Consider the following 27,533-nt stretch of genomic DNA (forward strand, 5'->3'; position numbering starts at 1 on the left):
TTTCCAAGGTATGTTAGGTGTTCATCTATGGGTTCCTTTAACCCATAGAGTCCATGAATCCATTTTCAAACTACAAGATTGATGAATTATGAACTTCCATGCTTGAATTGAATTGAATTCATGTTCATGTTATTGTTGGGTTTTAGTTCATGATTAAATTACAAGCTTTTATGAAATTAATCATTTTATGTATTGAATCACACGATCTTCATGAGAAACCCTTCAATTTGCAAGTTAATTTATGTAGTTATGATTAATATATTTGTTGATTATTGTATGATCTAAGCATGCTCCCCATGTGTTTGATAAAATGTCTATATGAATGAAATAGTGCCATTATAACATGATAGCATGTATTCTCAATTCATGTACGAGTGAATACATTACAAGTGTTTGCTAAAATGTCCCAATGAGTGGATTGTGATCAAGTACCCATTATTATGTTTTCAAGATTATGCTATGATTTACTTTTCATGTTATCGAGTCTTGGGGGCATTTAATACCCAACAATTTGGCTGTTTATCTAGAGCCAGTGTCAGTTACAGAATAGTATCAGTCTTGTCATGATCAGTGGTACTCCTAGTCATTTATAGAACTCAGTAGAACTCAGTCAGTTACAGAACTCAGGAAAACTCAGTAAACGTAGTCTTAGTTTAGTCTAGTTCATAATACTCAGTTCCGTGTCTGTTAGTTGGGAGTAGGATTCAGCATCGAGTGAACCCAAGGACGGGGGCTCACCTGCTTGTAGAGGGTGTGACCCTTAGAAGCAATTCTGGCATTCCAGAACTACGTATCCAGCATAGGTTGAGACATCAACCTACCAGTTGAGGGTTGATGAGGTGTTTTAACCTACTAGATAAGGGTTCCATTGTTCTCGTTAGAGTACCTGCTGAATGAGGGTTACTCTCAGCTTGTGTTTACCCATGGAACGGTACTGGAACCCTTCTAATTGGGGTTACATATTGGATCCCAACTCAGTTATCTTATCTTATTTGGGGCATGTCAGTTAGATGATTACCTCCCACAGTTTCAGTTTCCGTCTTTCGAATAGAACTCAGTTCAGTTCTATAGAATTAGGACTGTTAGATACAGTCAATCAGTATCAGTAACTCAGTTAACAGAAATCACAAAATATCTGTTTCTCTATATCAAAACTATGTACTTAGCTTCAGAAAAGATCAATTACAATAAATATATGCATAGTATTGTATGCTCAATATTTATAGTAGTTCAGATTATCCATGTACTCTCATGTTCAGTTTCTCTATATCATTCAGTTAGTTATTATTCATGCATATGAACCATTACATTCAACCTTACCTCATCTAGTAGACCAGTACATTCCACGTACTGACACATACTCTTTCTATGTACTATGATGTCTTATATCATTGGTTCGGACGCTCAGGTTCCTGACCGTACATAAATAGATCCAGATTCAGCCAATAGTAGATTTAGTAATGATTCCTCAGCTATCGAGGATATTCTTTAATTTTATTATTACAGTAGACTTAGTATTTTAGTAGGTGGAGTTAGTTGGGGGATTGTCCCATCAACTCCACTTTAAGACAGTATCAGATTAGAGTTTTTTCAGACAAGTTTTTAGATCGTGTTCAATTTTATAGATTGTTATTTCAGTTGATACACTTTATCAGTATTTATAGATTTTTAACCTTATGGCATTTCAGCCTATTTTTCTGCATTTATTATATGTATCATGTTTTAGTGCTCACAGCAGATATCAGTCATGGGTTAGCACCGTGTATTATTCGGGGTACAGACTCAGGGCGTTATAATTGGACAGAAGGATCTTTAGCTCAGGAGTAGGAATAATGTCTGGTAAAGGCCCTCTATCATTGACCCTAGAAAGGGACATATATCTAGACTGTCCATGACCTATGGGTTATCTATCAATAGAAGTAGGATCCCTAGGCTCGGTCTTGGGACCCTCATCTCTAGTAGCAGCTGCACGTGTCCTGGCCATCCATTAAAGTGTAAAGTCAAGAAATTTTCTATAGACCAACTCAGTTTCATTGCACGAAATAAGTGAAAGAAGTAAGGAACTCCTAAGAATGTCCCATAGCCTCCCAAAGATTGTAAAAACCATCATCGTTTTAATCTGTAGGACTCTACTAGAAACTTTGACTTGTACCAATAATATAAGTGAGACCTAGGCTCTATACTGATTTATCATGACCCAATTTATGAGTCATGATGGCATCTACTAAATCCATCCATTAGGTAAGCCGCACTGTAACCTAGAGCTTAATGCAATGGGTCAACTTTGTGGAAAATACCCAATAAGGCGAATATCAACAACTCATCTTGTATTTAACAAGGAAATATAGATAGATAAGAGTAAATCAATAGTACATATGTCCATCCAACGACTTGGTAGAGCTAGTACAAGAGCATCTAATAATAATACAACCCAAGCCTTAAAATTATCAACATAATCCTATCTTAAAACTAATGACTAAATATGAAAGATAGATGGAAATTGGCGACTCTGACTCTAAGAGCTCACCCTATCTCCAAAAAATCAACATAATTTGATTGTTTATCAATAGTGGAAACTAGTACCCGAATCTGCACAAAAATGTACAAAAATGTAGTATGAGTACCAAACCATGGGTACTCAATAGGCATCATCAATCAACTAAGATAAATCATTGTATAAATGTGATAAAATGCAAGATGACATAACTAAGTCAAATTAGAGGCGAACGTAAATCAAATCTAGTATCCTTGTGCATTAATAGGTAAATAAATTGATATAATAGCATAATATAACATAAAGCATCACCACACACAAACATAACTAAAAAATTGGCTCACGTACACCACCTACTATGGAAAAATAAATAACTCATTACAAGCCCCCATAAACCTTGAAGGAACACATAAGATAGTATATCCTACCATCGTTATTTACAAATTTTAAATATACCACTAAAATCCACTCACATCATGCTACATTAGCCATTTTCTCTTTTCAAAACTTAACCTAATTGTCATTTTCAATCTCACAACCTGATATAATCATATTATAATAAGTATATCATCATACCATAATAAGTATATATGGACTTGATTAGTAATAAAATTATTACACAGACTTAAATTTGTAGAAGAATCATTAGCCAGATTTGAACTGGTAATTACATTCAATAGCCAAACTTGAAAAAATAAATATATCATTAAGACATAATCATCCTCCAAATTCGAACTGGGTAAGTATCATTAATCTCTTATCCATCATCCGAACTTAAACCAATAAATATAAGTATATCAATAAAATTAATAGTATCATCAAAAACGTAAGCAATAATATAATCAAGAGATATCAACCCACACATCAACCAACATAACCCCCAAGTGCTAAATTTTCCCAATTACCTTAATAATAATTTTGAAGAGTCTAACAAGCGTATAATGGTCTATAAAAACTAACATGCATCTAAGCTTAAGATGGGTCAAAGGCCCACTTCAAATCCCTGAAGTTCTATTTTAGGAAAATTCAACCCAAACTAGGATTAGTGTATCGAATTCCATATTTAGATTTTAAACAATCCTCACTTAGCCCTAAGATAGGAAATTTACCTAAAATGTGTGCGACTAGGTCAATTATGCCTAATTTACAATTTTCAAATAGCCTATACGATCCAACTAAACCAAGCATTGCAATTAATCATACCAATACCTAAAACCTACCCCGAATCTAACAAAATATAATATAAATACTATGAACTAGCTCAATCTAACAAGGGGTAAAACCTAGCCTACCTGGATACCGATGAAAACATAATAGATTTGGTAAATCACCACTTTTCTCTTCGGAGAAACTTTCAAAAGATGTTGATCTATCAAAATCAAATTCTACTCATTAATCTAAGAATAATGATACGTATATTGCACTATTGTGCATCAGGTTCAAAAATTACACCAAAATCCTATATGGGTCCCATTTATGGAATATCACATTTCTAAAATCAACCCAAAGTTCCCTCACAGTCAAAGAGTCATTGCCCACTAAAATAGGTGAAATAGAAGTTAATTTAGGGCTAAAATAAAGCAATCAAGATTTTGGGATTTTGGACAAGATATGGGAAAATCTATCATAAAGTTAGACGAATCTTACCTTAATTCCAAAGGTAAATTTAATAATTAATCAATATCTAAGCCCCCCAAATCACCACCAAGAGTTACTCTTGAGCTTCTTACTAATTAGGGTTATCTCTCAAGATAATGGATGAAGGAATGGCAAAAATGGGCTAAAATAGGTCATTTATTCACTTTTTAAGTTCTCATGTATCATTATTTTGACCTGATCATCGTTATTACGATACAAGGCATCAGACATAGAAGTCGCAATCATGATGTTTCCCTTACGTGATTGTGATATGGTGCACAAGGTAAATTAGGCATTGGGATTGAGATTTATGTGTGTGATCATAATTCTGAGTAAATCACCCTACACAATTGAAATTTATAGTCTGCGATAGTGGTTGCACCAGAAACCTGGTGCACTAGATTTCCTGAGTCTGGAATGGGCTTCAACTGGGTGCTCAAGATTTATTTGAAATTCTGTATATGAAAATAAACTATGTAACCATACCGAATTCGATGTTCTAGACTCAATGAAGCAATTAAAATTTTCATCGAAGATTGTTTTTGCGAAATATGGGTCCTACACCAAATTTTAATATCTTAACTTTTTGCCAATAAGTCAAAATGATCTTGGGTTCCTCGAGACCTAAACCAAAGGTTCACCTAGCCTAAAATTAATGTTCCAAATCTTTTGGAATAGTCAAAATTTGCATTAAAGGTTGTATAACTAAATTTTTGTCAGGTGGCCATTTGGAACTAGCGAACGAACTATCTAGTAACCTCATTGTTAGAACCATCAAGTCATAAATAACTTAGAGTAAATTTAGGAAAGATCTAATGGTAAAAATAAGTGAAAATATGGCAAATTACTTGAAGGGTGATTACAGATGCTTTTGGTGTTAGTTTGGGTTGTGTATTAATGCAACATAGCCGTGTTATTGCTTATAATTTGAGGAAGCTTAAGGTGCATAAAAAAACTACCTCACTCATGATTTAGAGTTGGTGACGGTAGTTTTTGCGTTTAAGATTTAGAGGCATTATCTTTATGGTGTGCATTGTGAGAATTTCACAGATCATTACAGTCTTTAGCATCTTATAACCCAAAGAGAGCTTAATTCTAGGCAGCGTAGATGGATGGAGTTATTTAAGGATGATGATATATCTATCTTATATCATTTGGGAAAGAAAAATATGGTAGCAGGTGCCTTGAATCGAAAGTCAGTGAGTATGGGTAGCTTGGCTTGTATTTCAATTTTCAAAGGCCATTGGCATGGGAAATTTAGTCCTTAGCCAACTTGATGGTGTGACTTGATATTTCAAACCCAGGAGGATTTTTTCTAGTGTTGAGGCAAAGTATTTTCTATTTGATAAAATTTAAGATTGTCAGTTTAAGGATGTCCGTGATCAATTTTTGAGTGTTGAGTCCAAGAGGGATACCTTAGATTGTGAGGGTATCTAGAGATTTGATAGCTGAATTTATGTTTTGAGGGCTTATAAATTAATTCAATAGATTTTGCATGAGGCTCACAACTCTAGCTATTCTATTCAATCGGGTACAGCTAAGATGTATTGAGATTTAAGACAATATTATTAGTGAAGAAGTATGAAGAGAGATATGAAAGACTTTGTATCTCGTTGCCTCTGTTGTCCACAGGTGAAGGCTGAGCATCAGCGACCAAGTGGTTTGATTTAGAGATTATGCATTCTCGAGTAGAAGTGGGAGTAGATTACTATAGAATTTTTAGTGGTTTTCCTCGTACTTCCCGTGGTTCCAATGGTATCTGGGTCATTATGGATCCGTTGACCAAATTGTCCTATCTCATTCCTATTCAAATCTCCTTCAGTGCCGAGAGGTTAGCTAGTATCTATATACATGAAATTTTCTACTTGCATGGTGTACCTGTATCTATCATTTTAGATCGAGGTTTAGTGTTGGCTTCTAGATTTTCGGGATCTTTCAAAAAGATTTGGGTACTCAGGTAGATCTTAGTATGACCTTTTATCCTCAGACCAATGGCCACTTAAAGCATACTATTCAGGTTCTCAAGGATATACTCTGAGCCTGTGTTATAGATTTTGGAGGTTAGTGGGAGCAATACTTAGCCTTGGCGGAGTTCGCATATAATAAAAACTACCATTTTAGTATTGAGATGGTGACTTTTGAGGCTTTCTATGGTTAAAGATTTCATTCCTAGATTGGATAGTCATCAGATGATCATGTATAATAATATAATCGTAATATATAAGAGTCCAGAATCATACTAAGTTAATGACCAATATATAATAAACCAGACAAAACAATGATCATAACAATGATAATAATATTATTAATAACACTGTGAGTAACTGGCTAGTCTGGACAACCAAATACCTAGCCGAGACTATCACGTGCCCCTACTGCCCGACTCAGAAAGTTCAATCAATATACCACACTTTACTAGGCATAATAATCACCCATACCTATGCAACCCTCATATGGGCTGCTAGATATAGGAGCATGCTGGTGATAGGCAATGCACATGCAAGGATGAATGCAATAGAATCCACAATACAATAACCGATCCAAGTATCATTATATATATCAAACTCAAACTAGTGAGTGTAACTAATATCATAATATCATCATCTTAACCATCACCATCATAACCATCATCATCATAACCATTATTAACATAATGATCCTCATCAGAACCATCGTTTTCATAATCATCCTCCAACCGTGCTGGGATCAACATCATCATTACAATATCATCAGACCTTTTTAGGTATCAATATATCATCACAACACCCTCTGGTACCTTATCGAGTATCAATATATCATCACAAAATCTTTTGTCCTTGCTGGGTATCAATATATAATCATAATCATCACCACATATATATAACATTAATAATAAAATATATCATCGGGATTTACCCAAAAATTATATCATTAGTTCAACATCTTCTTCCGTCCCATATCGAAGAGATGTGTATATACATATATAATAGGTGCACGGACTGAATTCATGGCTAAAAAAAGAGTAAATCCATAAATCCATGGCCTAGAGTGAACTTTGGGACTAAATCATTAAAAAAGTGTAGAAAGGGTCTAAATCTCTCATGACTAGAGTAATTAGTAGTGTCAAATTGTAAACCAAAATCTATTTCGATCAAATCATAAGAAAATCATTATTAACCTCTTTTACAGATAAGTAAGTTATACATTATGAAAGCCAATTATTATTTTGATGAAATCCAGTTTTAAGGTGACAAGTGGGGTTTGACCCTTATTTAGTAACAACAGTAATAAGATTATCATCTAATCAGAATTGTATCAATCAATGATGGAACGATCATAAATGTACTGAATCTATGCAAGCTATCACCAGTATGTAAACAATGGAACCATAAGCATTAATATATCAATAAACTACAATCACATCCTTTGCAAGGAAAAATACTTCCCTAATGTCCAACTTATATCATACCACGACCTTGGGACCAATAATGTGTCCAAAATAATCACAACATCGTAATCATGGCCTTAGTCCCACACACATATCCGAACCCCATATCAACAATCATATCTATAAATCATCTCATATATTTAAGCCACGACGTATTTATGAGGCATAACATCTCTATATGCCTTAAAACATCCCTATAATTATCTAACATTTAGGAGGCATCTCACGTCTATGAGGTATATATCTATAAGCATCTCACATTTAAGAGGCATATTATCAATTAGGCATCTCACATCTAGGAGAAAAATATGAATAAGGCATATCACATCTAGGAGGCATAATATTAATAAGGCATCTCATATATTGGAGGCATAATATCAATAAGGTATCTCATATCTATAGGTCATATATCATATCTATGTCTATGCCTATATTATCAAGCATGTCAATGGAACATATCATAAATCAAGTCCTTAATGCCATAGCAGAGCTATAAGCCATAAATAATAAATATGAGGAAAGTCAACATAATTTATCAAGTCATAAAGTAACCTTGTTCTAATGGCTCAATAGTCTCAACTATGCCTAACATCCGTAACTAAGTTCACAAGGGATAACAAAAGTCTTAGCCTAAGGTGGGCCAAAAGAACCCACTCCTAATCCTTAATTTCTCTACTTAAGAAATTTATCTCATGGACTAGGATAAGATATCTAAATTCACTTCTTGATGGTACATAAGCCATAATAAATCCTAAGATAGAAGTTTTGTCTACAAATATGAGCATTAAATTCAACTTAACCTAAATTATGGTTTCAAGATCACTAGAATAGCCCAATCAAGGTTAAACATACCAACCATGCCTCTAATACTTAAACCATATACCAAATCTAGCATCATATCATATCCATTTTATGAATTAGTTCAATCTAGGGAGAAGGCAATAGGATTCTAAAAGTGTAATAAGCATTTTACCTTACCAGTCAAAACCCTCATCTAATCCCCAAACGTTAATAATGAAGACTAAGCCATTCTAACCATAATCAATTTGAAAATTCACATTTACATTCACATACGATATATAACACGCATCATCCTATGAAGAAGAGTAGACAGAAACCTACCTCAAAGACAAATAAAAAATCCTTAAATCTTTCATCAAACCCTAGTCTTCACTTTACAATCCAAAAAAGCCATCACGCAATCAAAAATTATAATATAATCATCACACGAGAATAACAATACCCATATTTTACCATTATGCTTTGGGTCCAAAATAACACTAAATATCGCATGTGGCTCCTACTTACGAAAGTCATATTTTTGAGGTCAACCCGATGTTCATACATGATCAAAGAATCATAACCCTCAATAATGGGTGAAAACCAAGCTAATTTAGGGATAAATCAAGCCCTCAAGCTATTTGCATTTTGGGTCAAGAACTAAGAAAATTCACCAAGAAAGGGATGAAATCATACCTCAAATTAGAAGATAATCATGATAAAATATGTTAATAAAGCTCCTAAGTCACCTTCAAAACTCAATTTAAAGTTATCATACTCTTTAGGGTTTTTGCTCAGAAGAGGGAGGTGAAAAAATGAGCAATATCACGACCTAGGGGTCTTTTTATAACTATTCAAGGTCCTAAGATATTGCAATCACAACAATATGGCTGCAATCGTAGAATGCAAGGTGAAATCACTATATATGGTGCTAGAACTAGATGATGCACTCGTAATAAGAAGTAGTTTGATCGCACTATCCTCTGCACATGAGGTACAACCGCAGGCACAAAAGAAGACAACTGAATCTTGGAATTTTTCCTATTTTCCACTAAGGCCTTAAGGTTCATTTAAAATATGATATACACAAATTAATTATGTAACCACTCTAAATTCGTTATTTAAGATACAATGGTGAATTTGGATTTTCCATCTAAGTTTATTTGAACCAAATATGGGTCCCACACCCATATTTCTAATTTTCCAACTTTTCAATCAATTGGTTGAAATAAGCTCGAGTGAATAGGGACCTAAGCCAAAGGTATACCTATCCTAAAGTTAATATTTTAAAGATTCTATTTCATGACCTGAGACTACCCTATAGTCTTAACACGGTGCTTGAAACTATAAGTGATCCCAAGCTAACCCATGAACTAGCACACTGTTAAGCAACTAAATTATTATTTATTAAATAGCTAGTTCTGCTGTGCCAAAATATAATTAAGATAAAATCTTAGAAATTTTAATACTGATAAAACTGAACAAAGAACTGAGATTACATGGCTGACTCTGGCTGACATCTATAAAGCCTCTACTATACTGGCTATAGATAGCTAGGACATGCCTCCAACTACCACTAATCAATATATATGAATAATGAAAATAAGGTACATGAATAATATCTGACTAGAGTCCCCAAAATAAGAGAACTCATCCCCTGCTGGCTTGAAACTACAACTGTCTGATCATGATGTGTGGGCTACATCTGGTACCTACATTAGGAAACAATGTAGCCACATAAACGTATATATGGATAAATACTTCTAGAATGTACTTAGTAAGCGGGGGTGAATGCAATAAGTAAAACTAGTTCCATACGTAATCTTAAAACATTCATGACTAGTGTAAGCAGACTCACCAAGAAACTGAAATAGACTGAAAGCAAAAATATCCTAAAACATGAGTAACAAACATGATTTGATAAGATAGTGAATCACTACACTTAGTTTCACAAAACATTCCTGTTATGATATAACTAGAACCTAAACTGGAATACGCTAAAACGTGAATATGTGAAAGGTTAAAAACAAACATATATGTACTGAACTGATCTGATTAACTAAATAACTGATTCTTGGGTGACAAAAAGAGTGAACTCTAAGAAAAGAGGTAACTACTATTTACATACTAAGTAACTGACATATAAATATGGACTACTAAACAATATGAGATAGTTGAGAATAAAATTCATGAAAACTATAAAATCTAAGAGTACAAGACCAAGCATAAAACATGATTATGATATAATCTATAAATTGAGATACTGAAATACTGGTAAACTAATAATTGATAACTATATGCTATGGTAAAGCAAGCCTAAAACTGAACTCTGAACTGAATACTTAACTAAGATTGTGGGAGCTAGATATAACCGACATGTCCCAATATACTATTTGGGTCCAATCTGTAACCCAGTAGGAAGGGTGTTAGTCACATGCCACAAGTACTAATACTAGTTGTGTAGATCCACTAATTTGATATCCCGAAGGACGAGGGTGTCATGCCTAACTGATGGGGGACCCCTCAAACTCTATGATGGTACTGTAGGTCTAGAACCTTAGGACTGCTACTAATGTCTCATGCCTACTGATGGGGGAGACTAGTGCCTCATGCCTACTGACGGGGGAGACTAGTGCCTACGTTCACTTGGTGCTAAGTTTTACTCCCAACTGAAAGACACTGATTACTAAACTGAACTGAATATAATTGGACTCACAACTGACAATATTACTGACTGAGTGATATTGCTCATGGTATAACAAAATCATTTCACAGATGCTAAAAACTAGGTAACCAGCTAAATTTTAGGTATTCGTAACCCCCATGACTCTATAACATTAACTATATAAACATACTAGAATTTCAAAAACATAAAAAGTAGTCATTTTTCAAAACCCAATCATCTTGGCATTTCATCAAACACTTGGAAATCATAGATTTAAGTATGAGAATGGTTAAACATGAGAAAATAACATAATTTCAATAGTAAAATCATGGGTTAAGAATGTGACATGCAAAAATCATTATTCAAATGTGTAATGGGAGAATTGTAATGAAAACACTTAGGAATCATGAACTTGAACATGGGAATATGTTAAACATGAGGGAATCATAGAGTTACATGGAAAAATTCATAACTTGGGGATTCATCTTTAAATTTGTTGAACATGATATGGGAATTTCATCAAACATATGGAAAGCATGAATATAAAACATGGGAATATTGTTAAAAATCATGAATTTAGGGTCAATCATGGAATTCACTTAAATAAATCATGGGGAAACTTAAATTCATGGCATAAGGAATTCAAAATCTTGCATGGCATCACACATGGACAACATTGAATTAAAAACACCATGAAAACATAAAAAGTTCATTCTTTAATTGAAAGAAAAGGGTTTTTGGCTTCATAGGTGAAAGGGGACCCGTGGATCATCTCCCACATACCTTAATTTGATGATTTCTTAAAGATTTCTTGAGGGTTTCTTGAATGAAGAGCTTGAATCCTTGAATTTCTTGATATTGAAGCTTGAATTGTTCTTGGGGAAGAATAAGGGTTTCTTGAGAGCAAATTTCAAGAAGATGGGCAAATAATGACCTTTAGAATGCTGTAAATCGTCCTTTGGACATTTGGGGTTGAGGGGAAAGGACTAAAGTTATAATATTCCGTACTTTTACCTAGCTTAAATTTGTCTCTAAGATGTCAAAGACATGCTTTAAAGATGAATACACTTTTATATATGTGGAATTTTCCAAATTTTCACTTTTTGTTGTGTGGGAAATTGAATAAGTTTTCCATTGATACCAAATTCGCCTAAATTTGATAACCGGGTAAGAAGTTATGGTGATGTAAAGTTTAAGTCATAAAATGTCGTCATTTCAGCCAGTGGCGCATCGCGCCATAAGACAAAATGATGTTTGTCAGTTTCTAGTAAGATTCCATTATTACACCGTGTCGCAGGGGGCTCCTAAATCCCAATTATCCTTTTTCCAGTGAATCTTCGCGATGTCTCTATGTTGTGCCAAACATCTAGGTTGTAAACAAAGTGACAACATGATAGCTCCACATCGCGCCATCTCCCAATTTTCTATTCGTCAAATTCCATCGTGCCGCGTTGCGCCAGCCTACTAAATCAAGAGATTTTAATGAAAAATAAATATTTTATCCAGGGATAAATTGCTCTTTTCCCAAAGTTTTAACATGTCTAGGTGCGGGATTTAATCCATAAAAATGTTTCAAATCATTATTTACTTACTTTTTCCCTAGATCAAGAACATTCTCTTCGAAGAAACAAAACCCTAGATTTCAAGAAATCAAAGCTAATTCAGAGAATCTCTCTAAGAACTTCAAGAAACTTACAATCAAGGTATGTCAAGTGTTGATTCATGGGTCCCTTTCACCCATGAAGCTCAAGAATATCTTTTTCAAAGTTCAAGTATATGGATTATTAAGAATCCCATGTTGGGTTTGCTTTTGTTCATGTTGATAATGAGCAATTGAATTCTAATCCATGTTTGGTGATAAATTTTATGTGAAATTAGTTATTATACGACTAGATTCATGTGAACCCATGATTAAACCCTTGAATTGTGAAATTAAAATTGAATCATGATGTTTACTTGTTGTGCAATGTTGTCTACATACACTATGTTCATTATGTGCTTGATAAATTGCCTATGTGAACTAATAAGAGAAGAAACCATGCCATTATTAGTTTATGTGCAAGTGTTTGATAAATTGTCCATGAGAATGGATTAATGCCATGATATAGTATGCAATTATGTATTCCCCATTCATGTACAAGTGATACACCCTAAGTGTTCATTGAAATGTCTTAATGAATGAATCGTGAGTATATAGACATTGTTTGGCTTTTAGACTTGTGTCATGATTTACATATTATGATACCGATTCCTGGGGGTATCTAATACCCAATAATTTAGCTGTGTTCCTAGAGCCAGTGTCATGTTTTAATGATATCCCTAGTCAAGCAACGTTTAGTAGAATTCAGTCAGTCATGTGACTCAGGAAAACTCAGTAAACTCAATAATCCCAGAAATCTCAGAAAACTCGGTACTTTAGTAATCTCAGTAGTATTCAGTCAGTCAACAGAACTCAATGAAATCAATCCAATTTATTTCAGTTAATCATGTTCAGTTTCTATTCAGATGGGAGTAGGATTTAGTACCGAATGAACCCAAAGATGAGGACACCCATTGACAGTTAAGGGTGTGATCCTTAGAAGCAATCCTTGTGTTCTAGAATTATGTAGCCAGCATAGGTTGAGACATCAATACTGATATATGAGGGCTGATGAGGTTGATAAATACTGTTAGATGAGAGTCCTACCGTTCTATTTTGGGGACACTGTCAGATGAGGGTCACCCACAACTTATCTTTACCAGTGGTACGGTATTGACACCCTTCCAATTAGGGTTACAGATTGGACCCCAACCTAGCTATATTGCTTTATTTGGGGCATGTTAGTTAGATGATTACTTCCCACAGTTATAGTTTCATACTCTGTCTCTGTAATATAACTCAAATAGTTCTTCAGAATTTTAAGACTGTCAGATACAGTCAACTAAGAATAGTACAAAACTCTATTAGTTCCATTAGAATCTAGACTATTAGATACAGTCACTCAGTATCAGTTATATTGATTATCAGTGACTCATGTTATCAGTAATCAGATTCAGTAGTCAGTACATCACGAATTCAGTCACAATCACTTATTCATGCATGTACTCTCATATTCATGTTATTTAGTCAGTTAGCATTGTTCATGCATTTGAAACCTTTGCATTCAGCCAATCTCACTTGCATACCAGTACATTTAAACGTACTGACGCATTTGTGCTATGGTGTTTTATACCATAGGTTTAGAAGTACGAGCTCCAAAGCATCAGTAGTATTCCAGTTTTAGCAGTGAGTCCTCATTCTTTGAGGACATAATCATTACTTTATTTATTCATTACTTAGTTTATTTCAATAGTTGGAGATAGTTAGGGACATGTCCCATCAACTCCTTATTCAGACAGTTTAGAAGCTTTTAGATTACATTATTTTCAGACTAGATGTTTTCAGACATTATTTTAGTTTTGGTATTATTGACCCACATTATTCAGATATGGTTTTATTAGATGTTTATCACTTTTGAAACTCATGGCATGTTTCAGCCTACTATTTCCGTATTTGTATAATATATTATATAGTGTTCAGGTACAGATATCAGTCATGGGTTAGCTTATGATCCTTCGGGGTCATGAGCACCGTGTATCATTTTGGATACCAGATTTGGGGCTGTACAAACTTGGTATTAGAGCCTAATGTTCAATAGAGTCCTTGAAAGTCTAAAAGCAACATATAGTAGAGTCTTGTAAATGGGTGTGTTGCGCGCCATATTTATGTGCTGAAGGCTTTGAGATGTTTTCGGAATAGTTTCCCATCTTTCAGTATTCATGTCATTCTAGTGAGCGTGAGCTCAAATTTAACTCTCAGTCTAATATATTTCTCCCTTTATTTTATAGAACATGCCTTCCAGAAGAAGAAACAAAAATTAGTCAGCCCCTCAGTCTATTTAAGCAGATCCCTTGGATGAACACGTTTCTCATGCAAAGTTCAGAGCTTCATTCACCACTCTTGTTAATTTAGTTGCTGCTCAGAATGAACGACCAACTATTGTTCTAGACAACCCAGTGGCTAATTAAGCTGCAACCAGGATTCAGGACTTCACCCTAATGAATCCTTCATCCTTTTTAGGTCTAAGTCAGTAGAGGATCCTCAGAAGTTCCTAGAATAGGTTTAAAAGGTTATGGACATCATGGAGGTTAATTATAGTGAGAGTTCTGAGCATCTGCATATCAGTTGTAAGATGTTGCTCACACTTGGTTCAAATAGTAGAAGTCAGAGAGGTCAGTTGATGCAGGGCCTATTGAGTGGGAGGAGTTTGTCACTGTATTTTTAGATAGATTATTTTCCCAAGAGCTGAGGGAAGCTAAGGTGTTAGAACTTATCAACCTCAGGCAGGGAAACATGACCCTGAAAGAGTATTCTATTAAGTTAACTCAATTAGCTAGTTATGCTCTTCATGTGGTTGCAGATAGCAGGGCCAAGTTAAGTAAGTTTGTTTCTGGGGTGAATTATAGTGTGGTCAATGAGTGCAGGTCCGCTATGTTGAGTAGTGATATGAACATAGCCAGGCTTATATCCCATGCTCAATAGATAGAAGAGTAAAATATTAAGATGAGAGAGAGGCAGAATAAGAGAGCAAGGACAAGTAGTTTCAACTTTGCTCAGCCTAAATCAGAAGGAGGGAATAGTTCTCAATTCTGTCCTAAGCCTTCTATTTTAGGGCCTTCTTCAGCTAGTGCTCCTGCTCCTAAGTTTAGGGATTGTAATAGAGATAGGGCGCTAGGATCTAATTGTCAGGGCAGTTTCAGTAATGCCTAATCTAATCCCCTTTGTCAGGCTTGTGGTAAGAACCACAAGGGTACTTGCAGAGCTGACAATGATGTTTGTTTTGGATAAGAAAAGCTAGGCCACAGAGTTAGATATTGTCCCTAGTCAAGTTATCAAGGTTAGCAAAACCATTCCTCAGACCAGTTCGGTCTCCCAAATCAGCAGGGTGCCACTTCCATTGCTACTAGTGGGCAACGCCAAAATAGACTTTATGCTCTTCAGTTACGGCAAGATCAGGAAAATTCTCCTGATATAGTTACTAGTACGTTACAAATCTTTCACTTGGATGTTTACACTTTGCTAGATCCAGGAGCTTCCTTGTATTTTGTTACTCCTTATATAGCAGTTGATTTTAGATTCACTCCCAAAATTCTAGTAGAGACCTTCTCAGTATCTACCCTACTGGGTAAAACTATCATAGGCCAGCGAGTATACAGGAGCTGCCCGAATATGATATTTCAGTAAGTCACCTCAGCAGACTTAGTTAAATTAGAGATGACTGATTTTGATATCATTCTCGACATGGATTGGTTTCATTCTTGTTATGCCACAATCGACTGCAAAAACAAAATAGTCCAGTTCCAGTTTCTAAATGAACCTGTCCTAGAGTGGAGAAGTAGTACTTTATCTTTCAGAGGTCAGCTTGTTTCCTACCTTTGGGCACAAAAAATGATATCTAAGGTATGTGTCTATCATCTTGTTCATGTTAAGGATTATAGTTTCGAGACTCCTAGCCTTGATGTTCATGTTAAGGATTATAGTTTCGAGACTCCTAGCCTTGAATCAATCCCAGTCATGAGTGAATATTCAAATGTCTTTCTTGAAGATCTTCCAGGAATTCCTCCCAAAAGGAAAATAGACTTTGGCATTGAGCTTCTTCTAGATACTCATCCTTTATCTATTCCGCCATACAGAATGGCACCAGCAGAACTCAAAGAACTAAAAGAGCAGTTGAAAGATCTCTTAGATAAGTGATTCATCAGACCCAGTGTGCCCCTTTGAGGTGTTCCAGTCTTATTCATGTGAAAGAAAGATGGTTCTCTTAGAATGTGCATTGATTACCGTCAGCTCAATAAAGTTATGATCAAGAACAAGTATCCAATTCCCTGAATTGTCGACTTGTTTGACCAACTTCAGGGTGCCAACTATTTCTATAAGATAGACCTCAGATCAGGCTATCATTAGCTCCGAGTCAGGGAATATGACATTCTAAAAATAGCTTTCCAAACTAGGTATGGCCTCTTTAAATTTAGCAGTGTGCCTAGAACTAGTGTCATGTTTTCAGGATATCCTCAGTCAAGCCATGTTCAATAGAATTCAGTCAGTCATATGACTCAGGAAAACTCAATAAACTGAGTAATCCCAAAAATCTCAGAAAGCTCAGTACTTCAGTAATATCTGTAGTATTCCTTCAGTCAACGGAACTCAATAAACTTAGTCCAGTTCAGTTCAGTTAATCATGTTTAGTGTTTATTCAGATGGGAGTAGGATTTAGCACTGAGTTATCCCAAGAATGAGGACACACATTGAAAGTTGAGGGTGTGATCCTTAGAAGCAATCCTTGCATTCCAGAACTATGTAGCCAACATAGGTTTAGACATTAACATTGACAGATGAGGGTTGATGAGGTGGATAAACACTGTTAGATGAGGGTCCCACCATTCTCTTTTAGGGACACTTTCAGATGATGGTCACCCATAGCTTGTCTTTACCAGTGGCACGGTATTGACACCCTTCCAATTGGGGTTATAGATTAGACACCAACCTAGCTATATTTCTTTATTTAGGGCATGTACAGTTACAGTTTTAGACTCAGTCTCAGTAATAGAACTCAGATAGTTCTTCAGAATTTCAGGACTGTCAATTACAGTCAACTCAGAATATTACGGAACTCAGTTAGTTCCATCAAAACCTAGACTCTCAGATACTCGATATCAGTTATATCAATTATTAGTGAATCATGTTATCAATAATTAGACTCAGTAGCCGTACCGTTATGAATTTAGTCACAGTTACTTATTCATGCATGTATTCTCACATTCATGTTATTTAATCAGTTAGTATTGTTCATGCATTTGAACCTTTCCATTCAGCCTACGTCACTTGCATACCAGTATATTCAAATGTACTAGCGCATAGGTTATTTTATACCATAGGTTCAGAAGTATAAGCTCCAGAGCATCAGTAGCATTCCAGTTTCAGCAGTCAGAGTTAGCAGTGAGTTCTCATCCTTCGAGGACATGATCATTACTTTATTTCTTTATTACATAGTTTATTTCAGTATTTGGAGTTAGTTGGGGACATGTCCCATCAACTCCTTATTTAGATAGTTTAGATTCTTTCAGACTACAGTGTTTTCATACTAGATGTTTTCAGATATTGTTTCAATTTTGGTATTATCGTACCATATTATTCAGATATGGTTTTATCAGATGTATACCAGTTTTAAACCTTATGACATGTTTCAACCTATTATTTCTGCATTTATACAGTATAATATACAGTGTTCAAGTACAAATATCAGTCATGTGTTTGCTTGTGATCCTTTAGGGTCATGACCACGGTGTAGCATTCCGGGTACCAAATTTGTGCCATGATTAAAGTGCCCCTTGACCGTTAAAGAGCTGAAACGGAGGGGGAATAAACTCTGCATCACATTAGATATTACATTGAGAGAGAAACACATCATGTCACATAACACGTCGAGAAACAACCAGCGCCACGTCCCAATCACATTGGGTTACTGCCTCTCACAAAAAATGCCATAACTTTTTGCTCGGGTATCAGATTAAGGCAAAATTGGCATCATTGGAAATCTAATCCAATTATATATAATTTGGTGGTTCTTAAGTTGAGAAATTCTATGTATAGAAAAAGTTATACACATACAAATTAGACCCTTGTAGTATCGAATACAAAATTTTAGACGAATCATAGGCTCTTAGCTCAACTTTGTTCTAAGTGATTCTTTTGAACATTTTCACCTCAAAATCACTTCACACACTAGGATAAATATCATGACATATGTATTCAAATGAAATTGATGGTATTAGAGTTAACACATATAGGAAAGAAGTTTTAAAGTCTAGACCAAACATGTGGGGCATTACATTATCTTCCCCTTTGAATCATTCATCCCTGGATGAGACTGGTTACACTAAGAGTACTAAGGCAACTAAGATCATATTCTAAATATGCATGAATTGGAACATGATTGCTTAACTGAGTCTGAACATGATACCTAAACTGAACTAATTTCGTGATTACATGTAATGACATGAGAATGGTTATAAGGCTGAGATAGAAATGAGAGAGTCAACTTATGATTAACCATTACCTTGTGTTAGATCTAGTTTTGTGAAAATAAGATGAGAGATTTAGGCAATGGAAACATAGGGTATTACAACATCTCCCCGTTGAGATATTTCATCCCTCAAATGATACTGACTTGGCTAAATCACTAAGAAAAGACTGAGATAATGCACTGGATGGATACTTACGAATTGAATCATGGCTAAATATATAAATCTAAAACATAATACATAAAGTGAATTGAATTTATAACTTGCATTGTCCTTAATGAATTTACCTTATGAATAGGAAAGATGGAAAATCATAGGAACTTATCTGTCTGACTGCTAAACTAAATTGCTGGCTATACAAACTGAATCATACTGAAAGCTTATATTCAAAAATACATTCCACTTCAAAACTACACTTCACTTGACTCTACTTAAAATATTCACATAGGCACTGATAACTCTATCTACTGAAGTCTAAGATGAACTAAATTCTCTCACTATGATCAAGCCTACTCGAATCTACAAAGTGCAGACATAACACTGTAATACTAGTCTGAACCCTGAATTCAACACCCCTTGTATCTTTACCACTTCTCATCTCAAGAATAATTCTTCTTACCACTTCAATAACTAAATTCAAACCCTTACCAAGAATTCACAAACGCATAATGCATTCTTCTATTTATACACCAACATGACATTCAATCCTATCTTTGTAACCACACATGAACTTCTAGGTAAACAACCACAAAAACATCTTTCTCATAATCTCTAAACACCTATAAATAACAACTTTCTTTCACTATTCTTAAGAAGACACACATAGGATTCTTAACTAACTATGACATACACCAAAAATCATTAAACTCAATCTTTCTTCAATCCTATAGCCTTAGACACAACAAGCATGCAACGATCTATTCTCAAAATAAGACATTTACTCTCTTCCATCTAAATAATTATTCATCACCACTATCATTACATAAGGAGAGGTCACTGAAAGGTTAGAACATGAGGACCTGAAACAAGAAGGGGTACTATGCTTAACTTGATACTTTACGGAGTCCTGAGGAATAGAGTATGACCATTTGGATTCATCAAAGGGATTTAAACTTAGGACATACATGGCATAATCTGAGTTTCACTGGTCACTAAGACTGTACAATGAGTACCTGGAACTGAACATTCTGTAAAGCATGAGTACATGAGTTATGAGCTGTATGACTTGAGTTTGGACTTCATAATTTCATGGAATATTGTTCTTACTACTAGTGAACTGGAACTCCTTATACAAGGATCTGGAAGTATACATGATTCTATGAAAAGTGCATGAATATGAGCTATAATCATAGGGCTAACTTGTAAGGCATGTGTAGATGTCGTGATAACTGAAGTACAAATACTTAAATAAGAATGGGTCGGGCATCTTCCCTCTTTACTGCTTTTCTTACCACACTGGCATCACTACTAGAATCTGAGAGTCTGACTTGGTTACTTGTTCTATCATCACCTCCTTGGCTTAAAGCCATCGTTTTAAGTCTGTGGGACCCTTTTAAATAACTCTAAACTTAACTACCACCATTTTATTCTCGAGCTAGAGATATAATAATGCATATAAATAGCAAAGTTTACCTAATAGATTACGACTGAGAGTGCCAATCTTGCTGCAAGTACTTCCTTATGAGATAAAACTCTTAACTTTCTATTGCCCCAATAGTTATCATATACTAACTTAAACACTTATTAGCTTATAATCTTCAAGATTATAATTATACCAACATACCCAACATCATCAATATATATCCCACAACTTAGCTGGTAAGAACATCATATAATACACAACCTCATTCCCACTTAACAACTCAAAGGTACTATTTAAGCACACACATTATTAAATCATAGAAATAATACAATCTCACATAACCTTAGGTACATCCCTATATCGTACACACATCATCATACTAAATTTCAAATCAATAACATACAATCTTGCGCACACTATTTCAAGCTTACTGATTCACTTTTCATACAACTAGCCTTATGGATACAAAGTCTACTACATCCGAACAAGTACTATGCCCACTTTACTGCTGCTAAATTTCTGGGTTCATACTTCTAACTCTAGATTATATGCTATCAAAGGATTTTTAGAAGGGAGATAAAAGTACATCTATCTTAGTGAATGATTTTCATAAACATGAATGAAGTCTTTCAAACTTCAGAACATCAAAGCACTGCTGGAATAATTTCTAGCCTACGTGCAATCCCATAACTGTCGATGGAGACTATTTGAGAAAACTCTGTCTATAAGGATTTAAGCATCCCTGTTTCTATTACCTTAAATACATGGTAGAAATGGCATGAATGGAGCAAGATGAGAATCTGCATAACCTTCTTAGAGAATACTACTATTGCACGATCTGAGACATAGAAGAAGGAAAATATTTCCTAAATGCCCTGTAGCCTCTCAAAGAAACCTACAGACATCTTAGTACCATTCTGCAAGACTCTACTAGACATAGCTTCATAGACACCCTAGGACACTAGAACTCTGTGCTTTGATACCAAGTTTATCACGACCCGAGACTACCCCAAAGTCATAACACATTGCTTAGAACCACAAGTGATCCCAATCTAACTCATGAACTGACATACTGTTAAAAAACTGAATTATAATATATTAAATAGCTGGTTCTGCTGTGTGGAAATATAATCATGATAAAATCTAGGATATTATAATATTGATACATTTTACAAACAAATAAAATAGAGAAAAGAACTGAAATAACATGACTGACTCTGACTAACATCTATAAAGCCTATACTATACTAACTATAGATAACTGGGACACGCCTCTAACTACCATTAATCAATACATAGGAATAATGACAATAAGTTACACGAACAACATCTGACTGAATTCTCCAAAATAGGAGAACTCATCATCTACTATCTGGAAACTACAACTGTCTGATCACGATATGTGGGTTACAGCTGGTACCTACATTATGAAACAATGTATCAACTTAGATGTATATGTGGATTGGTACTTCTGGAATATGCTGAGTAATAATAGGTGAATGTAATAAGTAAAAATAGTCTCATACGTAATCTTAAAACATACATGACTAGGTGTAAGTAGATTTACCAAGAGACTAAAATAAACTAAAAGCTGAAATATCTTAAAACATGAGTAACAAACACGATCTGATAAGCTGGTGAATCACTACACTTAGTTTCTTAAAACTTTCCTATTTTAACATAAGTAGAACCAAAATTGGGATATGGTAAAACATGAATACGTGAACGTTAAAAAAAAAACATATATGTACTGAACTGATCTGATTAACTTAATAACTAATGCTTGGGTGATAAAAAACATTCATTATTTTCACGAATAGAGTCCCAAGGTCAAGAGTTCATTTATAGCTTCAAGTTTAAGGTATGTGGGGTTTTTCAACAAGAACACCCTTTTGTTCTTGTGCCCAAAATATATATTATTTTACAAAGATATATGATTTTACATACTCTACTTATGAATTTGAGATGGAAATTTGAAATCTATATTCTTGTTGAAGAAGTTATAATATTTTTGATGTTTTGAAGATGAATTTCATGAGCGTTGATGTGAATATTCATGATTAAAGATAAATGTCCAGATTTTTGTTGAATCATACATGCGTGATGTATAAAGTATAAATCTTGAAATGTTTTGATCAAGTATTGATATATGGGTTATTGAACCCGATTTGAATTTATATTTTTTTAAGTAATGTGTTATATACACTTTGAGATTGGATTGATTTGACCTTTTGGTGTTGAATGAGTTATTTTTGAACTCGAAAGAGAAAAGAAATCCATATTTGATTGATTATGATAAAGGGGTAGCATGATGGCTCCCATTATGAATTGTTGAATTGTATTGTTGTAGATTTTCTTTTGAAAAGATCTGAGCTAAGTTTGGGAGTAGTCTTTAGCACCGAGTAGGAGGCATAGCTATGATTGGTAAGTCCAAAATTGCATAGTGTTACAGTATGCCTAGATAACACCTTATGGGATTATTCCCATGTTTTCCAAATGGACTTTCCGCAAATCATCTTCAGTTTATTGAGTTCTCTATGTTGAGATTGAATGGATAGGATTCAGGTGATTTTCCTTCTAGTTTAGAGTTAATATGAAGTGTGAAATGGTAAAGAAAGGTTATATTTGGATTTAAGGTTGGTTGTATGACCCGTATCTTGGTTCGATTTTGGCTTGGATAAGCCTTTATTTTTTGTATGTATATCATAATTGTATTGTCATATAGTGGCTCAAATTAACGTGCATCAGTCTTTTTTGGTTCAGTTAAAGGCCAGTTGGTGGTTGAAGTTATGTTTTTGTTGTGAGGAAGTAAAGTAAGAGAGCTAGTTAAAAAAGGAATACTTGTGGAAAAATCCCTCAAAAGTGTTTTCTCTTCATGTAGGTCATCTGGGAAGTCATGCTCGGAGCATGTAAGCCTAGTACCTCATCCTTTGAGCTTTTAAGATCTTTTATCCATTGACTTTGGTGATAAAATTCCTTTTTGTAATGGATAGTATAATGATCCTTATGGTCATTTTTCATTTTGCTTATTTTCATTATTAGAGATTTATCATAGCTACCCTAAGTCATTTATGATTTTATTGACTAACAGTTTGGTTACTAGGCTGTTTGTTTGGATTTTAGAACCAATTCCCTGTTTAGAAGTGTTCTATGGTTCCAAATGGCCACCAAGAAAATACTTTAATAAAATGATCTCAGACACAAATTTTGATTGCACCAGCATGTAATACCCCATATTTTTAGGCTAAACTTTGAAGCATCATTCCTATGTGTGTTAACTCTAATACCATGAAATTTCTTTTGAATACATGTGTCATTATCTTTATCCTATTATGTGAAGTGATTTTGCGGTGAAAAATGTTCATAAGTATCACTTAGAACAAAGTTGAGCTAAGAGCCTTTGATTCATCTAAAGTTTTATATCCGATTCTACAAGGGTCTATTTTGAACGTGTTTAACTTTTTATATACATAGAGTTTCTCATCTCAAGATCCACCAAATTGTAGATAATTGAGTTAGCTTTCCAACGACACCAATTTTCCTTAATCCAATAACCGAGTGAAAAGTTATAACATTATTCATGAGAGGCAGTAATACGATTGGGATATGGTGCACCAGTTTCTTAATGCGTTATATGATGCGATATATTTCTATCTCAATACGATATCTAATGTGACGTGGAGCTTAAGTCCCCCTCTGTTTTATCTCCTTAAGGGTCAAAGGGCACTTTTGCCCTTTTCCCTTAACCCCGAACGTCCAAAGGATGATTTATAGCATGCAAAAGGGCATTATTTGCCCATGTTCTTCAAATTTGCTCTCAAGAAACCCTCATTTTTTCCCAAGAACAATTCAAGATTCATTATCAAGAAAGTCAAGGATTCAAGCTCTATATTTAAAGAAACCCTTAAGAAATCTTCAAGAAATCATCTAATTAAGTTATGTGGGAGTTCATCCATGGACCCTCTTTCACCTATGGAGCCCAAAACCCTTTTCTTTCAATTAAAGAATGATTTTTTCATGTTTTCATGGTATTTTTAATTCAATGCAGCCCATGTGTGATTTCATGCAAGATTTTGAATTCCTCATGACATGAATTTAAGTTTCTCCATGCTTTATTCAAGTGAATTCCATGATAGACCCTAAATTCATTATTTTTAACAACATTCCTATGTTTTAAATTAATGCTTTCCATATATTTGATGAAATTCCCATATCATATTCAATAAATTTCAATATGAATCCCCAAGTTATGAATTTCGCCAAGTAACTCTATTGTTCCCTCATGTTTAAGACATTTCCATGTTCAAGTTCATGACTCCCAAGTATTTTCATTGCAATTGACCCTTGACATATTTGAATGGGGATTTTTGCATGTCACGTCCTTACCCCATGTTTTTAGTATTGAGTAACTAGCGCATACATATTGAGTAACTAATATATGAATACAAACTACTGAACAACACAAAATAGCTAAGCACAAATGTATGAAAACTGTAAAATTTGAGAATGCAAGACAAAGCATAAAATATAATTCTGATATAGTCTGTAAACTGAAATATTGAAATATTGATAAATGTATGCTATGGTCAAGAAAACCTGAAATTGAACTTTGAACTGAATATTGAACTGAGACTGTTAGAGCTAGCTATAACTGACATGCCCCAATGTACTATTAAGGTCCAACCTATAACCCCAGTTTGAAGGGTGTCAGTACCGTGCCATGAGTACTAACATTGGTTGTATGGACCCAATAATATGATATCCTAAAGGATGAGGGTGTTATGCCTACGGGGGACCCCTCAAAGTCTACGATGGCATTATAGGTTTAGAACCTAGGGACTGCTACTAATGTCTCATGCCTACTGATGGGGGACACAAGTACCTCATTTCCTACAGATGGGGGAGATGCCATGCCTATGTTTGGTCGGTGCAAAGTTTTACTCCCAATTGAAAAACACTGATTACTGGACTAAACTGAGCTTAATTGGACTCATACCTGACCATATTATTGACTGAATGATATAGCTCATGGTATAATTGAAATCATTCTGTTGATACTGAAAACTAAGTAAATAGATAAATTTTGAGTATTCATAACCCTAGGACTCGATAACAATAATAATAAAAACATACTAGAACTTTGAAAACATAGTAAGTAGTCATTGTTCAAAACTCAATCATCTAGGCATTTCATAAAACACTTGGAATTCACAGACTTAAGCATGAAAATGGTTAAAACATGAGATTGTTCACTGGTGAGAGGCAATTGGAATAGAGAAGCGGTGGCTAGTGGTGGTCAGCGTTGCAGATGGACAGTGGAGATGGTGGTTCTCTGATGACTGGGTTTTACAGTGGCGAAAAAGGAGAGGAGAGAAGAGGAGAGAAATGATGGGGCAACACTAGTAGGAGTTTGCCGGTTAAGGGTGGTGTTGGATTTCCAGGGGCAATGGAAGTTGAGGGCGGTGGAGGCGGTTGGTGGGAGTTTACCAGTGGTTTGGCTGCCAGGTGGCATCTGACGCAAAGAGAGAAGAGGAGCGGCGAAGTGGGAAGTGACTGGGGTTTAGTTATTAAAAAGGAAATAAACATGGGATTAAATATGGATCGTACAATTGATTTAATGAACGGATGAGATTAAAATTTTAATTGGGTCGGGTCGTTAAAAGTGGGTCATCAGGATTGGGTTAATTGATTTTAATTGAAAATTTCAAATTGGGTCAAATAGGAATCAAATTAGGCTAAAATAGACATCAATTATATACAAAATTGCTATAAATTAAATAAATTGGGGGAAATCAAATAGAGTTAGATTGTTATTTAATAAATATAATTCAGCAAATAAATAATAGTGATAAAATAATTAGCAATAATATTACATAAAAATATTATTTTGAAACTAGTTATAAATAAAGTACAAAAACTGTGAGGAGTTCCGTCTGAACTGAGAAACTATTTAACTAAATTATGTATACATGAAATTAATAATATTGATATATAACACACTTATAATTCATGAAATTATTTTTCAAATGTATAAATAATTATATTAAAGAATTTCATTGTTTTTAAAATACCTAAAAGACACTAATTAGTCAAATAACAATTCGAGTTGGATACAGGGAGATCAAATTTAGGTGTCAATAACAGTTAACATGACATGTCTTGTACTGCCAAATTTCACAAAATAAGAAGTCCACCATCTTGTTCACAATTTATTCAACAAGTAGATATAATGACAAATGTCCAAAATGTCTTAAAAATCCTCTTCATATTATAAAATGAAGCGTCACATATGTCTTGCAGTGCCAAAATCCGCAAAGAAGTGATCGATTTTTAAAAAATTGAATAGGTTCTTAAAAATTAAAGAGAATTAAGTGAACGTGATATATATATATATATATATATATATATATTCTTCATAATATAAAATGAAGCATCAGACATGTCTTGCAGTGCCAAGTTTCATAATGAAATGAATAGATTTTCAAGAAATTGAATAAGTTTGTACAAATTAAGCAAAGGTAAGTATATTCTTATGAGATAACTACATAACTTAGCAAACATAGACTTCTAATTACACTATTTAGCTTAAATTTCAATTAATTACAATTCATAGTCCCTCTTGCCTATTAATTATCTCTAATTATAATTTATATCATCTCTCATGTATTTTCTCTCTTTCTTTATTTTCTATTACTCTCCCTTTTTTCCCCTTTTCAGTTTTTTTCTTCATTTTTTCTTTTTCTTTTTTTTTTTTTTGGTTTTCTCTTTCTTTTTCTTTGTTCACTTCTTCCTTTTTTCTTTTTCCTTTTTCCCTGTTCATTTTTAATCCTTTTTTTTAGTATTTTTT

This window comes from Capsicum annuum, chromosome 5 (genome assembly GCF_002878395.1).
Source record: "Capsicum annuum cultivar UCD-10X-F1 chromosome 5, UCD10Xv1.1, whole genome shotgun sequence".
NCBI classification, from domain to species: Eukaryota; Viridiplantae; Streptophyta; class Magnoliopsida; order Solanales; family Solanaceae; genus Capsicum; species Capsicum annuum.